At 38.6% G+C, this 23,367-nt stretch overlaps 1 long non-coding RNA gene across 1 annotated transcript in view; it reads left to right on the top strand.

The window, feature by feature from the left end:
• Nucleotides 1–694: 694 nt before the first annotated feature.
• LOC141928729 (uncharacterized) overlaps nt 695–23,367 on the top strand; it is a 46,898-nt gene continuing 24,225 nt past the window's right edge. Inside the window, exon 1 of the long non-coding RNA XR_012624850.1 lies at nt 695–874. This is a non-coding gene — a long non-coding RNA (uncharacterized LOC141928729). The remainder of the gene's footprint in view (nt 875–23,367) is intronic.

The following is a 23,367-nucleotide window of genomic DNA, read 5'->3' on the forward strand; positions in this document are numbered from 1 at the left end:
TAACTTCTATAATTTTTTTTTCCTAAATGGACTACAATATTAACTGTGTCATTTTTTCCCCATGCCAATTCTGAGATTAGAATTTTCTCATAGCCACAGCTCCAGTTAGTGGCAGTGCTGGGATTAGAATTTGATGCCAATGTCATACAGAGATTGACATAAATACCAAAGAGAGGAAATTTGGATTAAATATAAGTAAATATAAACAGAGACTGTAGTATAAACTACTTCAAAATCACACCCACTCCTTCAGAGCTTACTCATTAGAAATGTGTCTGACTTTAACTTCTATAGGGGAAACGAACACTGGAATTTGTACAATATTGTCTCATGGAAGAAAATTACTTGCTGGCCATTCTTTGAGGGGTGGAATAGTTTAAGCAGCAGTTCCATTATAGTGCTTTTACTGGGCATTATTTTTACTATGGAAAGTCCTTTAAAATTAATGGGAATTGATTTCAGTAGCCTTTGACATATTACTGAAAATAATATGGCAAAATACAACCTTTTCCCTCGTACCGCTACGTAAAGGCTTTAACTGGGAAAGCAGTTTACAATGGTGCCCCATGTAAGGCTTTATTCAAAAGATTTTACGCTTGATAACATCTGAGCCATAGGAGCTGTATGTGGGGTTTAGCATCTTAGCAGCTGCAATTCTTAATCCTGATTCCGTTGCCTCCATATTAAAAGCTCCATGGTCACAGGACACCAGCTTTGGCCGTTCTACATTGTCATTCATTCCTCTCCCCCACACGCGTGCCTGACCATATAGGAAAATGAGTTTACAACTGACTACGCCTATGGGACTCCCGGAGGGATACAATGTGAGAGCCTTTACTAGTGGTGGATGGTCCTCAAAAGGTTTGAAAGTTTGGTAAGTACATCCTTAGCCAAACTCTTTTGACCTTTATTCAGATTTGTTTTTGGAGAAGGGCAAAGGGTTGGGCCAATTCTTGTTTAACCCAACTGGCTTGTCCATCTGTAGGCTGTAATTAATCACTAAATCGCTGCCATACTTTGTTTTGGAGGCTAGGTCCCAATACAGCAGGGCACTATACTTAACTTTAAGCACATGACTAATTCTTTAAAGTCAAAGGGATTACTCATGTGCTTAAAGTTAGCTGCATATTTAAGTAGTTTGCTAGATCAGGCCTTGAGGAGTTAGGGAGCATTTATATATCTTGTACAGCAGTGCCAGGTTCCTCAGTTTGCCTTTGCATCACTTTGGTCTTCTTTGTTGCCTGGGAATTTTCTTTACAGCAATGGTGCAAAGAGACAGTAGTGTATAATTTGAAGCTGGGCTTCATCCACTCCCGAAGTGGGGGATTAAAGGACTAAGTTTTCAGTTTTGTGGATTTTTGCAAAAAGAGGTAGGTTCAGAATCTGGCCACTTTCAAAATTAGGGAAGTTTCCTATTTGTTACTTCTATTTCATCAGGACTCAGACCATGAGTAGCCTTTGTTTGGTTATGCATTTGTTTCTTAATGTGAAGCTGCTTTGTCATATCAAAAATATAAAGACATATAATAATCAGTATCCAAGAAAACCAACAGAAATCACTCTGTTTGGATCTTTTGCAGTAACTGATCATGTTTCTTCAAGCCTAACTCTCAGCTTACTCAAATAGGTAGCAAGAGCAGTTTTACACCACTTGAGGATTGTCTCCTTAGGAACAAACAGATCTTGCAAATATGCGTTTTGTATTATAAAATGCAGAGGGCAGTGAACTGAACTACATCCCACAGGCTGAAACCTCACCAGAAAATTTGTAATACTAATTTAAAAAAAAAAAGAAAGAAATGCTACCTTTTTTAATGAAACTGACTTTCTGAGTGTACATCAAGGATTTTATTACTGGTTCTACATAATAAAGTAATTGTGTAATTAGTAATACATTTGTCACTCCTTTACTGGGGAAAAAGTAAAACATGTACCGCTTTTGTGTAAATCCTGACAGTGGTGATTTTTTTCCTGAGAATTATACCATTATATCATAAAAGTGTCAAGGCATGAGTTTACTGTTCCTACTAATATTCTAAAATATTCTCTTAGGCTGACATCTCTGTCAATTAAAATTAAACAAAATTGCATTCTGCCATATACACTTCAAATAGGAAGCTTTCAAGTTTATGGCTGTTCTTTGAATTGATTTTTAAGATGGCATCTGTAAAACTTGGCTAGTACAAGATGAGGTAGGATGTAGTTAAGGTTCAGTCAATTTTAAAAATGTTTTAAAGATCATAAATTGACAACTGAAATAGACTGAACATCCTTGGGATTTTGGGCTGTCAAATATAAATCCAGGGTTTTTTAAAAACTGAGCTCTTGCAAAGTGAAAATTTTATGAAAACATGTTCTCCCCCTCTCCCCCCACCCTTGATATTTTTGCAATAAGTTACACAAACAAGAGGGCTTCTGGTGTTGTTTCCAGTTGCTTGGTCTCGCGGGATTTGGAATTCTTCTTCTCCTGGTGTTTCCCACAGAAATAGAGTGAGAACGTGCTTTCTCACGGGACTGTATTTCTCATGGAAAATAATAGGGTTGCCGGCAGCAAACGTTTTCTGCAGTGATACCCTGCCAATAAAGTCTTCAGGGAAATTATTGCCCTCAATAAGATGAAGACTAGTAAATTGGAACCCCCATCCCTACTCCACAAAGATATGTCTTTAGGAAGCTTTCTCCTTCTATTATTCCCTGGAAACCCTGACCCCAAGAAAATGCTGTAGACAGTAATGCTTGGTTTACACTTAATTTTGTTCCCCAGAATAAAGATGTCAGTTAGTGTGTAAAAATAAAAAAAAGAACAATCCCCCCTTCCTACACCCTGACCAACATATTTATGCCAGCCAAAGCCCTGGTATAGACAGTTATGCTGAGGAAAGTTATTTTACAGAATAGCTTTATTATGTTCAAGGAACTACTTTAAACTATAAGAGACAATGATCTTACTTGCTCTTAAAAACTGCATCCTCTAAGAGGGAGGTTTCTGACACAGCAAACCATTATAGGTGTAAACTTGTCAAAGACATGTTGAATGCATTCTAATATCTGGAAGACAAGAGAAATTTGCCACATTAGGTTTTATTATTATTCTGAGACAGAAAAACCTGGCTTTGCTGTGTCTCCACTTCCATCACAACCCATAATACTGCAGATTAAAGAATGGACTCTGTTCATTTAGTGCACACATTTTTGGAAGATGATCTTCTGGCCAAAGGGACTTCAAAGTCAAGCAGTGTGCTTTCCACTGTTGGAAATGCAACAGGTCTCTATGTTTGGAGTGGCTAGGAAATTCGGATCATTCTTAAGAGAAATATTTTCTGGGGAGGAGAAAAAAAAAAAAGAAGAAGAAAGCAAAACTTCCCCCATGAAAATGAGCACTGAAAGAAATGCAGGTGTTAGCCACGCAGGAGTTCATGTCAAGAGAAATATTTCCCCAGAGTCCCATGAGAGGAAAGGGGAAAGGGGGGGACTCTGGGGTGCCTGACCCAGGGAGTAGGGAAAAAAAAGCAGAGACTGGTGACAGAAAGACCTTAATTCATGCACCATGTGCTTGAGTGATGTGTTTACTTTCAACCTTCAAGTCAAATTCAAGCAGCAGCCAAAAACCACAGATCAACACATTTTTAGTACAAAGTGAAAGTAGGGTCATTGGCACCCTCGGTGCTCCACCAATTTCTGAAACAACATTAAATCCATATTAATACTCACTTCTAGTTAACCGTGTCAAAGGAGATGGTAATTATGGGTAAGTAGGAAGGTTGGGATGAAACCAAATAATTGCTGCTGAAGGAGGTAACATAAGCACAATTAGTTGGAAGGGTTATTTTCAGTCTTGAAGGAGACTTTAAAGCCAGTTCTGGTTTAAGTCACTTGTTAGCTTGGAATATGCTGGAAAAACAGGAGTCTGAAAAATCAGAATCTAACTAAATTCATCTTCATGCTAATAGGGAAATTTTTTTTTTTTGGCTACTATTACCATAATTATGCCTTCTGACAGTGTTTCAGGTGTTGCAAAGCAACATGCATCCATTGAAGTTCAGTGGATCTATGCTGGTTTACCCTGGCTGCTCCAAGAAGGTGATGGTGTATTTAGCAGAATTTGACCCTAATTATTAGTCTGTTCAACCAGGGTGGGAGGTTGCTAGATATGGAAATGATCTCAAAGCCAAACTGCTGGGGTCAAGTAGGATGCATCAGAGAAGACTGTTTCACCATGGTTTGTGAATCAATCTAAGTGCTTTCTCTAGCCCTGCTGCTTTGCTGGCTTTGGGGTCCTTGAGGCATCTCACGTATTTTCTTTAGAGTGGTGGCAGCAATGCTAATGGAATCTCATCTAGGAGCAGCTTTGACTCTTGTCAGGGTTTGGGGCAAGGAAGGGCTTTCAAATCTGGCTTTATTCATTGACTGGAGAACCCTACTTAGTGCCCTGAGAAGGCACTAAGCCTGAGCAGTAGGAGTGAAACCTCTTCCTCAAACAGCCAATGTTAGCTGCAGAGGAGAGTAACCGTGCTCTTAGTCTTTTCTGGGACATATTGGGGTTTTACTCAGTCAATAACCACACAGAGGGTCAGGTTTATGCCACATCCTGATGACTGACACCCATCATAGCAAGTTTTGTTTCCAGATTTTTAAATTAAAAAAACATAAAGTAATTCTATTACAACAGTGATCTGGCAAATAAATATATTTTCTTAGTAAATCCGGTGTAGCCAAAATGGACCAATGCTTAAAGAAAACATCTAGCAAAGGTGGGCTTTTTTTTTGTCTCACCTTTTCACATTTGTGTGAAGGTCTTATTTAAGTTTTATTTCTGTTGGCTCAGCCATCTGTGCATTTTATTGCCTGTTCTAAGGAACTTTGCAATGTTTTTGTGAAGAGCAGTAGGAAAGCACTGAGGAAAAAATTGAGTAGATATAAAGCCTTAGAGAAGAGAAGTGACACAACAGGCAATTTCTCCATTTGCTCCTCCAGATATTGAGCTGAGCTGGGGAAATTACTTTAAGTACATAAGGTGACACAATTACTACAGTTGGGTCTTTGTTTAATTTTCAAATAGACAGTCTAGTACACTGAATTCAAAGGTGATTGGTTATGGGCTCTCCAGCCCTTCACCTCTAGGTCATCGGGTTCAATACCATCTCAGGTTGTAGCTCTGCGCTCTATCCTTTATGAACAATCTGTCTGAGAAATTTATACCTTTATTCTGCTCGTGACTTATCTATTGACAAATTTTGGTTTTTTACAAATACGTTCACAATTCAAAATAATTTGGCATGTGGTTCATGTGGTCCTATTTCAGCTTGTGGACTAATCACAGACTATTCACCATGACTGTTGCTTTGAGTATCTCCTATTCACGATGCCTGATTAAGATGCACAGCTATGTTTCTCTGTCTTCATTGGATGACACCCGTATTGCAAAGAGCTTTCAACTGACCTTCTAGCCCTTTTGGTGAAAATATATGTGCACGAGCACCCACAAGGCTCTCTTGCAGCTTTTTTTTTCTGGGCAAAATTTCATGCAGACGAGTGTTAGTGAAAAGTGCCTCATAAAGAACATAAACAATATCTAAAGAGATGGATGAAATTTATTCACACTGATGTTCTGAAATGCTATTTTGGAACTCTTTTCTTAGGTCTTGAAGTGAGCAAAAAACTGTTGTGTGAAATCTTCCCATGCGAAATACATGAATAGTTTCCCTCCATTTCTTAGTGAACATTGCAAATACAGTCACAGCATCCAGCAGTAACTTAATAACTTTGAAGCAGTCTCCACAGCAAAGTCACAGGATACTTGGCATTCAGTGATGCCCTGGCCATATTACTCCTGGGTGTAGTACAGACATAACTAGCTGGTAATATATTAAGGCTCCTGCACTGTCATTTCAGGTGGAGTACTTTTACTAAGGACGTCAATCTCTGCATCTATTAACCTTTAACCAATTAATTTCACTTTAATTATTTTTTTTAATTAAAAAAAAAAAGAGAAAAACCCAAAATCAGTACTGCCCAGAGATAAGAAATGACCAAGCCTCATCTTGTAGTTCTAATTCCAAAGAGAGAACAGGGATACAGTCCAGGGCGAAGAACTGGCTCATTTAATTACACCTGCCCAGTATTTCAATAGTATGCCTTGGTGAGAGGGGCTTTTAAGAGTAAAGTGCTTTGAAATAAAGCTATTAAATGCATATGGAGACATTGATCGATACACTTGAGTTATGGGGGGGGGGGAGGAGGCAGAGAGAAGAAAAGAAAAAGACTTTTTTCTTCTCTGTAAGAGTGGATTTGGAATCTTCAAGGGCATAAGGATGGTAAACGATTGCTAAAAGTCCAAATTAAGAGGTATTAGTCCATTGTGCGGCAGTCAGTCACATCATATTCACATTGCTGTTTTCTTGTCGGAGGTTTTGCCTTGATCTACCCCGGACCACATTGACAAGTCACAATTGAAGCATTCTAAATAATCCACAGTGAAATAAGGCATAGGGTGTCACTCTCTAGGCTACAGAAAGCCTGAGCGCAGTGAAGTTAGAAAGGGTAGCAAAGCCCTTTTCAGTCGCGTTTCTCAGCCGATTAAACTCATTCAGGGCCAGGCTGCTGGAACGAAAACAGAAAGATCACCTCCTGTTCTCCAGTGTTTTGTTGGCAACAGCAGACAGATGTAGAAAAGTAGAAACATTTTTACTATAGCAACAAAGGGGAAAGGGGTGGGAGGCAAATAAAAAAAAGAAGTTGAAATTTGCAGGCTTGTTAATGTTCCAGGTACTTTGGGACAGTACTCCAGGTTAAGAGACCTTGTCAGCATGGACTGGAATTCTAAAGGTTCATGTGAAATAACTGTGCAGTGCAAACCTGTGTCCTCTTTTCTCCTTAAACTCCTCCACTGGTACATTAATTAACCATAAGAACAGATTGACACATGGAGATCCAGTTCATTAACATTTTTTGTTTGGTTGGTTTTTTGGCTTTTCAGAAAAACCCATGTAAGAGTGATGCCTTCTTTAAGAGTATCCCATCCACCCATGCAGCCACACTGATGTGACATACTGTGACATAAGATGCCACATAAAATTAAGCTGAGCCCTCCAACTGAAGACTTGATTTAGCCATACATTCTCCACAAGTCACCATTTAAATTAACTGTTGTAGATTCAAGCTAGGAAAACGATAATTCATCTAGTGTGAGTAGTTGTGCAGAAATGGTTTGCTGCTGCTGGAAAAATAATCTGCAAAATACATCCTTAAAAAATGGTACTTTTCTATGTATAAAGGTAAATAAATTCATTTGCAATAAATGCAACACATTTTTAAGAGGTGACTACAATTTTTTTTACTTGATGAGTATTATGCATTTGTGCATACATAACACACGGTCTTAGCAAATGCAGATTTGCATGTATAAATGTGCATACATATGTATGTTCAAATATATATAATTAAAAAGTTTTTGCTAACTTTCAGTATAGAAATACCCATACATCTAGTTGGGAGTAAATGACAATTATTTTATCTCTGTGCAATGGAAAAAACACCCAACAACTGAAACCTCAACTAAAGCAAGTACAGGAATGATTCTGTAACCGTTCAATTAGGGCAGTAAAATGGGGGACCCCTGTCCCAGCCTCTCCTCTGATGAAAACATTCAGTATAAAATAATAGTTACAATGGCAATACTGAACAAGACTTATTCGCTACCAAGACCTGTGGTTAGGGCAGTCATTTCAGATCTGGCTGACATAGATTTCACTTCTGTAAAAAAAAATTGGGACAGAAAGGATTTATATGGAAATGTTTCTACCTTCTAAATAAATATGCAGATGATGAACATATTCATGCTAAAAGCCCTCTAAAAGCCAAGCACTGCCACCACTTTGGAGTGTTTAGTTAGAAAATTTGGCCATTAACCTTGGTATTTACATTAGTGTTGAGCCCTTTTGAAGATCAGGTCTTGGAGGTGATTGTATAGTTAAATGTTTCTGGAAAAAAATTACTTTAAATTTCTAAGTCTCTCAAACACCTAAGATCCACTTATTTTCACTTAGGTGCTTTTGGAAAAACAAAAACAAATCCAAAACTATCGGTCGCAAAGGAGACAATAAGTGCAAGGCAGGACTTAGCAGTGCCTGTTGGAAGGGGGCAGGAGGATGCACAGGGTTTCTGCACCAACCTGTCACTGTTGGGATAACAAGTTCTGACCCTTCGGAAAGCAGAGGCAATTCCCCTGAGGGCATGTAAAGCAATGTCAAACACTTTAGCAAGTAGGGTAGCCTACATCTGAAGCACTTGAGTGTTTATAGGCAATGACTGGTTCAGAGTTTTTTGTAAGTTCTTGTCTTTCTGGGCTTAGATCTGAACTTTGAACTAATGGCTAACAGGTCCTAACATTATATACTTCCTTTTCCAGTCCTGATTTCTCAAAACCTTAGAGACTTGATGAAGCTCTTGTGCTCTGCATTTGCAGAATGGATATAAAATACTGTGGTCATTTATCACCGGGTTGTGATTTTGCCATGCTTTAAAAATTTGTGTAATATATATCAGGTGTCTATGGATTTTGGCATGGTATTGGTTCATCTGAGCAATTTGGCATTGTTTAGACTGCATAATAACACACAGGGTCAAGAGCAGTCAATATTGGTCCTATAAATTATTGTCTAGGCTCTCATAAATTTTCCTCTAATTTGTGCCTTGAAAAAAAATAAAAAAGAATATATCAGAAGTTAAATCTCTTTGACTCTGGAACAACACCTGGTTTTTTAGTGAAAAGCGCTGTCCTTTGCAGAAGTTCCCCACGGTGTTTGCTTCTATTGTCCACATTGGGCCCAAGTACTAGGGACCAGAGTGACTGCTGATGTGCTTCTACAGGGAAATGAAAAACTAAATCCCCAGGCAAAATTTCAGACAAACAGTCATTTTATTTACTTATATTCATCTCTTCTGGAGAAAAAAAAAGGGGGAGAAAATAGCTTGCTTAATCCCAGTACTAACACAATATTGATTCACATTCATGTTCAGTATTTATTGACGTGCATTGCATACAATGGAGGCTATCAATTAGGCTACTCTGTTCAAGGGAAGGGGCAATCATATTAGAAAACAGATGAAGCTCACAGTTTATATAGTCCTAATTTTATGTAATGTAAACCTTTCAAGCCCTGGGCACATGAGAGTGAAAATGCATGTCCTGATGAAAAAAACCAAAAAAACAAATGGATTTACTCTCCAGCTAATTGCTATGGGTGACTGTCCACAGAGTCACATCATTATTTCCTGAAGTTCTGTAATGAAATCAAACTTATCTTGCTACAAACTGAATTTCTGTGTATTTTATTAACTGACATTAAATACTTTTGTACAATAGCTTAGCACAAGGTTTTGTTTTGTGAGTGGGCCAGATATATGAAATTTTAGAGGTGGTGCGTAATCTTACCGTATTCCTTCTGTACATTTAAGCAAGGGTTCAGCATATTGAGCCCCCATTAAAGATCAATGTCAAGGAGAGTATAATGGCATATGGGCAGTATTCAGGAGACCAAGTTGTTGCGTGCAGAAATCAAATATAAAACACTTTTTTTGCCCCTTGGAGGTTTTATTGCATGGTCGCAGCTGGATTTACACTGTATTTAATAAAACATTAGTAGCCACCAGGGATTTAAATATGTAACGTAATTCTTTTTCAGTAAAATAATTCCATAAATCCAAATATGAAGCTTTTTTCTTTTTTTTGCAAGTGCTCTATGCCCATAATTAAATTAAACCCTATATATGGCTTTTTTCACCATGGAATTTAATGGAAGCAAAATCCATCTGCAAAGTTGATTTTGGATACATATTCACATTTTTTGGAGCTGAAGTAGGTCTGGTGGCTAATAAGTTTTGGGGAGAAACAGGGGTGCTGGCTCACCATCCTGGCTGAGCTACTTTTGATACAGACCTGTGGCAAAATGAAGGTCAGTATTACTTTACAGAGGCAGATGAAGGTATGCCTAGTTCTGCACTGAAAATAAGTGCAGAGTTGGTGTAATTTTCCCCTTGCTCTGTGGTCTCTACTGGCATCTGGGCTACTAAAAAAATGAACACAGTGCAGTCATACTGTTACATTGTGCAGTGACCAAGATGACCTATACATTGTCCAAATATTCTTGTGCATCACATTTTCAGTCCTCAGAGGTTTTTGATAAGATGATAACTGGAAAAAAAGAGACACATCTATATTTTATTTAGCAAATTTAATATTTTGGAGGTATCTTGAGTGTTTCTGGTGAAAGACACGGTTGGTCATATCTTCAGTTGGATGAAACAAGTGCATTGAGGTTTGCACCAGCTACAGATGATTTCCTTGTAGGCATAGTGCTAATCATCATGAAGAAACAAGCAAAGGGAAAAGAAACAGAAAGACTGTGCAGGGAAATAAAGTAAAGGTATTATAAAATGAAGCTTGATGAGATATCTTGAGAGCTCTCTGCAGTTTGCAGAAACAAAAAGTTTCAGTAGTGACAAACAGCTATTTTGTTGCTTTTTAATGAAAATAATGAAGAAAGAGTGAATGTTCCCAAAGACACATATTTTTGGCTCTTATGACAGGGAGGCATTTTCCAAGTAGAATGAAGTGACTGTGGCTAACTGTGGTAGGAAGGGAAGATGACTCCAACCGGAATTTGACTAGATCCATAAAGTTGCCACATTTATACTTCTAGGTGAAACATGATCTTTAAAATTACAAGTCAACAGTCTCTGATGTCACAACTTTTCCATAAACAATTTTGGCAGCAAAGTACCCATGCTGGAGGGTACAGATTCAATGTCTTAGAGGAGCTCTGCATCATTTTGTGAAACGCCTGAAGGTTTTCTCAAATTCTTTTCTTAGAGATCCAGTGGAACTGAATTAGTGATCCAGTCTAGCACACATGGCTGAGTTTGCATGGACTAACGATGCTACAGCATGAAGCAGAATGGATGAAGGCAGATGTAGCATTTAAGCTCTGTGAGTAGTATGGGTAGAGAAACAAGAACATCTGAAGTGAATTCTTAGTTCACACAACACAAATTCTTTAGCTTTCCTACATACGCCAACAGCTACAGTAAACAGGCCCATCGTCTCCCATCCTAACTAAGCTGTCTCTGATTAAGATCTTCAGATCGGATGCCTCTTGCATTGAACAACTGCATCTCACTGAACTTGGAGATCAGAGAACATCAGTAATATCTCATGAAAACCCTTCACTCAGGTTTTTACTTTCTTGAAAAACTGTAGATGAAAGTTATATTGTGTTTTAAACCCCCAACCCTTAAAATATGTAGCATTGTGCTTTTAACAGAACCACTGTTTTCACTTTTTTGAACTTTTGTTCCACTTTCTTCTATTTACCCCCTAATTCTTTCAATTGTTTATTTTCATTTTCATATTGTCTCTGAAAAAAAGGCAAAAGGAAGTATTAAAGGTGTCACAAGTGTTTAAATGTACAGTTTAAAATTGTTCCATTTTTCACTTTAGCATTTCTCATTAAGCAAGTGTGAAACTTCTGGAAAAGAAAAAATTTTGAGATATTTGTGAGTTGGGGTAATTATTGTTTTCAGTAAAAAACACTGACCAGATTCCCTTTTTTGGATCTTGAATGGATGCAATACCTTATTTTGGTTCAGGTGGGAGACCTATTTGTATTTATTTTTCTGTTTCTATCAGCCATAGCTGAAGATTGAAATACTTCACTTGAGATGTTCAGGACACCAATCCAGATGAACTTTTAAACACTGGGATGTGAACCAAACGTGCATTCAGACAGTGGATTTGCACTGCCATCCAAGTGGGCTGAAAAGCATTTGCTACAAATGTCTTCGAACATGGGTTAGAAACAGATTTTGCTGTTGCTGTGTTTTGATTTATTCTTTTGTTTTCTTTTGTCCTAGCAACTCCAAAATAAGACAAGAGTTGCTAAAAAGTCAGTATTTTCTTCTAGCTGCTGGTAAATACTTATCAAATCTTTCTTTGGGGTCAGTGATTTTTCATATGTCTTAGTACACAATGGAATTATTTAATTACTTTTGCTAGCAAGTTTACAGACAAGAATATCCCCATCATACTGCATATCCTCAAATAAGATTATTTACAATCCAATCTAAGGAGTGCTGACTGGTGTCATTGGAAGCTAAAGCTGCATCAGCATTTAAATTTCTACTTTTCTGGGCAAAAACCCAACTGGCTGATTCAATTAAACTCTTTATGTTATATATTATCCAGAAGTTCACAATCTGAAGTGATTCTCAGAGTCTGAAGCCATGCCTTTATGATTGCAATTTGGTAGCAAGACAATTTCCGAGGACTGTTTTACTTGAACTGCAATGAAAATGTCAGGACATAACACACTTTCTGATGTGGGTTTTATGAAAGGCACTCCAAAATCAACCATTATTTCAAGCACAAGCAATAAATAACCTTCATTATTCATTAGAGTGTATATATGCATTTGTGTTTGCAAATACGGTGGTTTCCTGAGCAAAGAACCCTTTAATCAAAAGACCCTTCACTCATTTAAGGAGGTAACAAATGGATAGGCAGGAGGCACGGAAAAAGACAGTCTCTTTAATCGGTAATGGAGATAATCTATAGAGTTCCTGCAATACAAGTAGTCCATCTTCCAGGCATAAACTTTAGCTAAGATATAGATGTGGAAAGATTCATGCAATATTGTGAAGCTACTTTTCATAATAGTCATTTGGACAAATTTTGTTTATGGTTTATATTGAACAAAGAGAATAGACCTTTCCCATATCACGTAAATCACAGCCCTCCTGAAGGATGTCTGGAGTGGTGCTCCGCTATTACTATTCACAAGAACATTAACACCGGTGAAATAGGCTCTGTGAATTTACTGCTATTTACCTGTTCAGATTAGGAGCTAGCGCACCTCTGCAAACAGCCGACATGATATGCCAGACCTGCAGCAGCCTCTTGCATCCTCAAACACTGTGTGAGAGTGCTAGAAAGCAGCCTCTACACACTGATGTCATTTGTGTGAGGGTTTTTGTTTTTCTTTTTAATGACACTTTGAAGAAAGATCATATTTATGCTCAGGTACCCATGTTGATGAGTTTCAGACAGGTCAGTCAGAATTTTAGAGTCAAAACCAGAGCTTGGCCAAAATACACTCATTTATTGGAGCTGTTTTCATTTTGAAATAGAAAAGAAATTTGTTCAGAAAGAAAATGACGAATTTGAATATTTTTCTGGCAATTCAAAAGCATAAATTATGGTTTCTAGAACTGCTTTGTTCTGACAAATTCAAAACAATTTTCAATTTCAAATGTTTTTATTTTGGGGGGTTAAAAATTAAATTGGAGGAGATTTTTGAAAGAAAACAAGCCAAGCGTTCACTGTAAAAGAGTCTGAGCTGCTGTTTCTTGTTGTTCCTTGTGCTTTTGTACAGAAGGGCATTTGTGTAATGAAATTGGTGGGTTTGGTGAGAGAGGTGAAATCAGGAGAAAAACTGCCTGGTAGCATTTCTATAGTTATTTAAAAAAAATGAAAAAAAGAGGCACCAAACCATAATGACCAACAATTCCAAACAAAGGCTTCGGGACGATGCTGGAGGATCAGATCAAACCAATTAAAGCACTAGGGAAGGACACTGGCTCCCCAGCCCCTAGATATCAGCTCAAAAAGGAGGGGAGGAGGAGAAGGGCTCTCTCTTTCTCTCTTCTGCCTCTTTCTTTTTCCTGCTCCTGTTTTTCATAGTGGGGGCACTAATGAACTTTTCAAGTCCCATGAAGACAACCCTTGTGTTCTGATTAGTTGCCTTACTTTTAATGAATTGTTTTAATCAAGTTTCAAAGCAGGCACTCTATGCTTCATTGCAGCAGCCCAATGACAATGAGCTGAATGTTACCAAGACAGTGCATCTGATGGACTTTAATGGATTTTATGTGACAGTGTCTAGTGGCCTCATATTAGACATAGCTTTACAACAGAGAACCCATGGGGTTGCACTATGCATTTAATCTATACAAACTGTAAGGATAAGGGAGAGGGAAGCTTGGGAGGGGGAGAGACTCTGAACCCTGAAGACCTTCAAAAGACATGCATTTCATACTAATAAGAAACAGTCTTCGGTCATTTTATTTTTTGCAATAGCAGAGTCCCGTTGTGTTTTCTTAGGGAATGTCGTGAGTATAATATCTCCAGGGCTTTTTGCAATAACATTCTCAAAACACAAAGTTATCTGGAAAAATTAAGCTCTCAAGGAAATCTTGGCAGCGCTGTAACATTTCCTGGATTTCAGGTAGTGATTCTGAGTTGTGATCTCTTAAGTCCGTAACAATTTGCTATTTCTAATTTATTGCTTCATTTGTGACTGCTGCTACAGCAAGGTAAATTTATTCTGATTTGCACAACCTAAGTCTTAGCTCTGACAGTGACTAATTATTACCTGAGTTAAAATAATGAAAGTGTCGGAAAGTGTCCGAATGCAATTTGTTAGGAAAACATGTGGCATGCTGTGTTACCCAAGCCCAGAAAAGCCTAAGTGATCAGAAACCATGGAGAATTAAGAATTTTTCCCCCAAAGGTTACAAATCAATGTGGAAAATTTTCAGGGAATTGGAGTGCTGAGGGTTTCCATTCACTAGAATATAAAATGCAGACCATACCTGTCTGATTTTTTGCTTAAGGAGGAAAAGTCACTTTTTTAAGAAAGAATCTAAAATGTTATTGTGATGGTAACCGTGCCCAGAGAGCTTGCATCAGTTACAGATTATTACTGGGTACTATTTAAAGTATACACTGCATAAGGATTATTTTGCAGCTGTTTTTTTTTCAGAAAAAAACCCCAAACAAACAAAATCAAAACAAAACCAACACAGAGAAAACAAAATCTGTTGCAAGAGACTCCAAAAGTGTAAGCACCTTTAGCTGATGTAAGTAACATATTATATTTTTTTTTGCTGGCTCAGGGTCAGTCCTGTGTTTTGTCAATTATAGGCATGTCTTATTCACAGAACAGCTCAGCTCCAGCTGTGTAAAATGAATCCTGAAATGAAATGGTCAAATGATGTTAATGACTCTGCTTGCGAAAGTTTCTGAGGAATGTTAGCAGCCCTGGGTTAGAATTGAAAGCATCTGACAGCTCTGTAGTTCTGGTTGTTCAAATAGCTCTATGCAAGCAGACGGGATATCAGTAAATTAAAATAATAATACAAAAATAATAAACTGCTATCTGGCTGAAATAATAAAGCGGTACAAACGATTTGGGACTGCTTCATTCAGGGCATTTGTCACTCTTGTGAGCCATTTAAGCCACACTTTAAATTAAATTTATCTTAAACAGGATTTAATTTAGATTTAATAAGCAATTGTTTTATTGTTAAGTACCAATTGGATGTCAACACATAATGTTTTCTAGCATGATAATTCCACTGTACTCTGAAAAGAGGCTGGGACTACATAAGGCTAGCAATTTCATGGTCCATAACGATGTACCTGTGTTTAATATTACTTAATAGATACCTGTATTTACTGTCTATATTTCAGACCCTCCCACCACATGAACGTCTTGTTGTATTAAGAAGCTATACAATCTGCATCTCCGTCTATATCTAACACACATGCCAGACCTCTAGAGAGATATGATTATATTAATTACAATATATTGATTGATTTCTACTTTACATGGACTGCATGCATTTAATTTAAATATACAATTAAGCATATTGAGGACACAATTTGCATTGTTACTGTGATAAATAATTGCTAATTGTGTCATGATACATCACATATTTTAAGGCAATGTTTCTCACATGCTAGTAGCAACTGCATATATAAAATATGCTGAGAATCTGTTTTAATTATTCATATTTGTTCATGGCCAGTACTCTTCTATTTCTCAGGTCTGGAACAAACAATACATATTGTGGCACTTCAAAACAATTGTTGGCATAATTTTCAGGAGAATGTGTATACCTTTTCGCATAGAGTCCATGTGTGCTTTTATGATGATTATATGGAAAATATAGATGTCAGTACATAATTCTGCTCGCCATTTTACTAATTTCTAGTGTGTGTACAATATATCTACAGATCAGGCAATTAAATCACTAATAATATTTGTACTGATTATTGCTATTAAAATCTATCAGTAGTATAATATTACTGTCAGTAGTATTGCTACTGTCCAAATATATTAGATTTAATTTGTCATTTATATGACAACAATAAAATTATTTTTGAATATTCCCTACACCTATAACAGGATTAACAACTAATTTTCCAAGATTTTCATTCAAGGGAAAAAGCCCTAACAGCATTATCTTTTCTTACCTTCACTCCTATTTTGTGTCTGCTTTCTACAAATAAAACCAAACTTGTACAAGTCAGTTTGCTGAGAGAAGTCTCCATGAAAACAGCAATTTAAAAGAAGTCTGGAGAGTATTTGCAAATTATGAATTTGTAAATACAACATTTATTATTAAAAACTTGGTTCTAAGAGTCACACTCATTTAATCAAAGAACGGAAACAACTCTGTGTGATTCACACACCCAGTAAAAATAATCATAAGAGACCCCAGACATATAATTTCTAATCTGTGACTACACTGAAAAAACTAGCAGCTGTTCAAAGAAAATTCATGTACTGAGAAAGAGGGTGGGATCTGGAGTTTGAAAAGCATCTCCAAAAGACAGATCCTTTTGTCATTGAGGTCACTTGGAAATTTCTGCCCGGGCTGGGTTGCAGGCAGCGGGCACTGATCCCCTCCTCACGCAGAGGAGCGTTGCTGTTTCAGTGCTGTTTGGTACCTTTGAGGATGAGCGGTGGTTGTGGTGTCATTACATGGCCATTTCCAGTGGCATGAGCCCAGCTGAAGGAGTTGCTGCTTTTTCCCCCCCTGCGTATCATTCCCATCCCTGCAGTGCATCCCAGCCCACGGCTGGATATCCCTTTGGTCAGGCAATTCTTTGTGTGGCATCTCTGTCACTACATTATGTCAACAGTGTGAGTCGGGAACACAGTTTTCCTTCCTTTTCTTTATGGAGAGAATCACCGGAAAAATATTTTTATGTTCTTAGGTCCAAGACAAGAATCTGATATGATGCTTGAGGCAAAGGCTGCTCCAAAAGATAGGGAGATAAGGAGAGCCTGAAGCATTGCACATCCTATTCAACTGTTTCAGTGGGTTGAGTAAAATTTAGGCACTCAAGCCTCGGAGGATTGCATTGCACAGTGGCACAGGGCCTTTTCTGTCCAGCCCTGCTGTGAGGCGGTTCCCAGAGGGATGATGTGCACCTAAAGCAGCAGGCAGCGGCCTGGCATCCTCTGGACCGATTGCCCCAGCGTGCAGGATGCTCTGCACAGTCCCAGCACAGAGAGGGAGCATAGCCTGAAAGGCTGCAAGCAATCTGTGCCGTAATGAGCAGCCAATTAATTGATTACTGAAAGTATAACTGAATCCTATGCCTCAGAGAAATCTAAAATATAGTAACTGCTTGCTTTATTGACAGCATTCATGCCATATTTAGTAGCTGGTATGTAAGAAGTAGCTGGACAATTTTGTTACACTTAATATGTTTCAGAACACAGCATAAAACATGTTTTAACACTATAACATCTATTGAGCAGTACCTCTGGGAACAGGCTTTATTATTAGATTACATTATACAAGATTAGACTAGTCAATAAGGGATTTCTTTCACACAGCATGCCATCTGAAATACCTGTTTTCTTTCCTTTTTTTTTTTTTTTTTTTTTTAAATTACTTCAAGACCTTCTTTGTAGGATCTTAGGTACAATATACCCATGAATCATAAAACTGACAAGCCCCAGGGCTGAATGGTCTCTGTACAGGAGATACGAGGCCTAGAGATAAAGGTGCACTACAGGTATACAGTGACAGGGGTGGATTATAGATAAACAAAAGGCGCAGTTATTAGATGGGAAGTGCCAGGCAGGATTGTACACTGAGAATGCAAATTGTAAGGATCAAGTCTCAGGGACCCGACTTTGCTTGGACTGCCAGGCAACAGGAAAACAAAGACAATATATCAGTCTGGGTGTGATCCTGGTTTTTTTAGATCTGCTTTAGCTGCTAGCTACAGAGGGGAGAGGGGAAGCAGGCAGGGTTTCAGCCAGGTTTTGGCACCTGGGTAAAGCCCTGGGGAAATTCAGGCTCAAAGCAAAACTCAAAATCAAAAATCAAATCAAAAAATCAAACCTCTACTTTCTGATCAAATAATTTGCTGATTAGTTAAATAATAATTAGAAAAGCAAAGAATAGGTGTATCATGAGATGGCCTGAGTCAGGGCAGCAAACTGATGCCTCGATCCTCCCGGGAGCTGGTGCCCTGAGTCCTCTCCCTGCTGTATTAATCTTTGCTGCCTTGGTTCAGAACAACGCAGCATCCAGGGGAGAGGCAGGGTGGCAGAGTCCCACCTGCTCAGCTTGGGCTGGGCAGAGCTCCTGGGGGATTTTCAGGACAACTCAATCCCTGCTTGGGCAGGAGTTCCCAGCTTGTGAGTTTGGATTTCAGATTTCGGTGCCTGCAGAGTGCTGAGGCACTATTTTGGTACCTGAACCCTTTTTGAACATATGTCTGCTCAATTACATTGCTGAAATATAGTGAGAATCAAACACACTATTTGCTTTTTCCAAATGATATACAATGCTATTCACACATTTTTCCCCCTTTAAATTCTGTGTTGCACGCTGCATTGGATCTGTTGCTGGCAATTTCTCTCTCTTAGTCCTAAATTAAAAATCTCCACTGAACTACGCAGTTGCTGACTACATCCGTACGAGCAACTTCCATTCAAATTTCCTCGATGGAGAAGCCTTGTGGCCCGCTTTGCTGCACTAACTGGAAATGAATATGAATTGAAAGGACTATATTTAAGAGCAGTTTCTTTTTTTTGCCTACGAGGATTTTTCTTCTCTTATATAACCAAATTTCCCTGCAAGATTGACATTTCAGGAAAGGGGCAGAGGCAGACAGGTGACTACAGATCAAATTGGATTTCTGCAACCTTCCATTGTAAAGGTCAACCCTCCGCAGTGGGTATTCAGCCGGCGGTTCCTCTCTTGGTTTCAAACACAGGTGAAATACTTCACATGCCCAGGTATCCTTTACTCTTCTCTTTTTTTAACAAAAAAAATATTTTTTTTAATTATAGTTTTGGTCTTTTCTTTCTTGGAATGTTTAATAGAGAAAAAAGTTAGTTATGCTGTTGGCTTTGCCGGAGGCTCGCAGTTGGTAGGGCAGTGACCTCAAGCCTGGTATGATAAGAGAAGGGACTGGAGCCCCTTGCTGCCCTTGGCATCTTTAACCTGTTCAGATCTCAGCAACAGTGACCAAGAAAAATTCCTGGAAGTAACAACCTGTTGCCGCATTTGAGGGAAACGGAGGATTTTTAAGTCCCAGACAGAAGCAGGCAAGAAGCTCCCCAAGTGGAGGGCAACATTGCTTACTTTGAACAGGGTTTGGCAGGAACTTTGATGAAGAAACTAGAGAAATAAGTCCAGTAATTACCTTTTCCCCATATTGGCCAGTGGGTTGCCATGGACACTCTGTTCTGACCAAAACACAGGCTCTGCTACAGTGTGAGCAAGCTGTCGAATAACCAATTGGGTGTCAGAAATTTATAGCCAGTAATTAACTGATAGGTTTATAATTAAGCAGAGATGCCCCTGAACAGCAATGCTTGGATCTGAATTTAAATTCTGACTTTTTCCAAAATTCAGGGGCAAAAGAGAGTGACAATTTGGGTTCAGTCCCATCTTTATAATTAAACAATGATTTTTGACAGGAGGGGAATCTCCAGCAGTTAATGACTGACTGCAGGAGTTGAGGGCCTGAGGCAAAGCTGAGGGCTTTTAATCCAGGTGGTCATTAACTGCCTGGGAATGCCTGACCCTGAGGTTAATTGTTTCTATTTTAAATCATGAAAATAATATACACATAATACAGACCCTCTTTCCTTCTTTTCTGCTGTACACATGTGTTACAAATATAAATATGCTGCCATTTTATGCATTGAAGAAGATGAAAGCTGAGCTGTTGGGATGCTCTTGATGTGTTTGCTAAAGAACTCAGGTACCTAAATAAAATCTTCTCATGACAAAGTGCTCTTTCCATCCAGAAAATTTGACTCACAGCCTGGCCAGAAGGGACCAACTGGGAAAGGCTCTGGGTTGGGGTGTGCAAGGAACAGGAGTGGTCACTGGGGTTTTTACAAGTACTCAGGCTGCCTCAGATTCACAAATCCCCAAATTTTGGGAGCTGATTTAATTTTGATTTAATCTGCTGATTTAATAAACCTGCTCTCTGCAAATCTGCACACCCTGGGAGTGAGGCACAAAGCCACTTTTAAAGGCTCTTTGTGCACCTTTAAATATCTGATCCTTTCTGGGCTTTTAGCTCTGGCTGCTCAGCACAGTGCAGGATCAGGCCCTTAGAAACCAGCAACACTTTATTTTCAGTGCTAACTCCGGCTTGTGCAAAAGAAGCCATCGGGAATTAAGTACAGCCTGCAAACCCAGGGAAAGGCAGAAACTCTGAGCAGGTGATGTGCAACACTGTGGGGCAGGCAAAGCCAACAGCCAGGGGATACCTCATCTGAACCAGAAAGAATTAGGTTGTGGTTCATTTAGATGTATTTTCTTCCCCCAGTCCTTCTCTCTCTCCTTTCCTCGCTTTCCTTGTTTTTAAAGAGACATATGACATCATTGCCAGTTCAGTTTCCTGTGTTTAACCCTTGCTATATCTAGCCTGATTACTCCTAATAAAGCTTGACAGTTGGAGGGTTAATCCAACCCTTAGTCTCATGGTTTCTTCTCAGGAAACAATCTGTCCCTGAGAGCTTTCTGGCCTGTTGCAAGGTTATATCCCCCTGGGGTGCCATCAGCGCCAGCCAGGGCTCCTTTCCCATTGTCTGCCAAATGGCCACCAATTAAGTCAACTGTTCCCCAATTAGAATTTTGAGGAATTTATCTTGTTCCTCCTGTGTTCAAACTCCCAAGCAGGGGCAGCTCTTGGAGTCGGTTACAAGGGCTTTTTTTTTTTCCCCTTCCAGAGTAAGAAGGGGGGGGGGGGGGGGGGCGGGGGGGTGGTGGTGGTGAGGGTGTGGAAATTAAATAAATAAATAGCAGCTCTTTCCTGTAATCGGATACTCCTGGGTTTTTCCTGTTGCCCATTCACACAGCTTAATCCTGGGATATGTGATGAGAACTTGGTAATATTTAGGGGGGGATATTTTATTATTGTTCCATTCACCTGGTGTGGCTGCTTTTTTTTTTTTTAATCGATGCTGCTCTCAGTAAAAGTTTTTGCTGTGACATCAGCTATAAATATAATGAGATTTTCTAAATTAAAGGAAGAAAACAATAATTTTTAATTTCAATTGCTCTAATAGCCAAATGTGCGGGGTTGTTGTTGATTTTTTTTTTTTCCTCCCCCCGAAATTGCTTAACTGATTGTTTACATCTTTTTATTGGTGAATTAAATTCTGGGCTCTGGGTCACCTTTAATATGGAAAATGCAAAGTCTGGCAAAGTTATCAGGATAGTATCCTTTAAACTAGATATACAAAGATCTGATCGATCCATTCTAGGCAAATAGGACCTTTGGCTTTCTTCCTGGGAGAGCATGTGAAGGTCTTCTTTAGCAAACTCTTTATGTGATACCTCAACTGCCCTTACCATGAAGGAGTAAAATATACAGCCCTAGTGCCATGGGCAGACTGTGCTAGGCCAGGCATGCTGTCACCGTCAATCCACACATCTGAATTTATCTTTCAACAGAAAGAAAGGGATTACATTTTTCTGCAAGTTAAAGTCCATTTTTCTAAAACTGCTAAGAAAAAGGAATGAATTACAATGTGTGACTGGAGATGGAAACATCTCCTGCCTTTCATTTGCACTTTTCAAAAGTTGGTGCACAATACAACTTCTTTTCTTTTTGGCTTTGTTACATGTGGACCTCCACTTCTGGAGTTTTGTTGTAGAATTGGGGTTTGAATAAATCCAAGGTTTCAGAGCAAACTTTGGGATTAATAATGAAAACTCACTTTTTCACAAGGTATTCACTTTGACGTTAAGCAAGTTCACTGAAATACGGTCCTGGGTCTTCAAACATTTTGGTAATCGAGCCACCTTACACACTTTTCTGCTGATCCTTTGCTGTGCTTGGCTCCATAGTTTCTGACTTCCTTCTGCTGATGCATTAAGTGATGTGACTAAAAATGTAACCAACATCTGTCATGTGTATGTTGTCTTCTCTTTTTTTCCAGAGAGAGTCAAATGTTTTGTTTGGGATTGCTTAGGGAAGATTTTTAGCTCTCATTTTCGCACATTTCCTTCTTATTACTGCAAATAAGGCCAATTCACTCAACTCACATCTGCTTCTAAGTGTCACCAATTTCCTACGAGTTCAAAAACATGAGGCAAGATGGAGATAAAGACCATATATAAAATTTAGCTGCCAATCCAGTTTTTGCTAGGGTTTATGTATGATTTTATCTGAAGTTGTGTGTTTGACCATCCAGATTTGCTTTCAATCATTACAAAAAAATGGCAGGTCTGATCCTACATGTGAGAAATTGCAGAAGTTATTACAAATTTACCCAAATTAAACTGAGACCTTTAGCACCCTTCTTAAGTCCTGTAGTCTTCTGCTATTTGAATGAAGGAAAATTACAGTGATGTGTATGGAAATCTGAGACCCACAAAGGTTTGCAAAACATTAGGGATATATCATAATTTTATTTTAATTTTTTTCTTTGTCCATGATGCACAGCTTTTCCAGGAAGAAGGGGTGAGTACATGTCCCAAACATAGTGTAACTGTAGAAAACAGAAATATATAGACATGCTACCCTTGAGGGTGGGAGGTGGAGGAAGTTAGTGAAAAAATATAGCACAGTAATAATATCAGAAGAACAGGACAGAAAATTATAGCTGTCTCTGGTCAGATTTAATTGGGTTTTCCTCAATATAGTGAAGAGCAGTTGAGGAATTTCTTTGCTTGCCATAAAGCTCCCAGCAGTCCCCCCAGACTGCACTCAGCTCCAGTCCCATGGAAGCGAGTACATAATCTTTACCCACACATCAATACCCAGCTCCCACATCAACCAGAAGGAAGCATGCACCATTAAAGAGGTTAATTCCCATGCGTTAAAATAGACTGTATTTATTGAGGAAATGCAAGTAAGCATTTTAATAGAAAATTTAAAACCCATTGGGCATGATTCTCCTCACATTCGTTTTAAATCAGTGCCACTCAGTTTAGTTAAATGTATATTTTTTCTGGAGTTAGCAAAAGGATGATGCAAGTCATTCTCTCCTTGTTCCTAAGTAAATTAATGATTTTGCTCAAACTGTTCTTATC

This window comes from Strix aluco, chromosome 12 (genome assembly GCF_031877795.1).
Source record: "Strix aluco isolate bStrAlu1 chromosome 12, bStrAlu1.hap1, whole genome shotgun sequence".
NCBI lineage: Eukaryota > Metazoa > Chordata > Aves > Strigiformes > Strigidae > Strix > Strix aluco.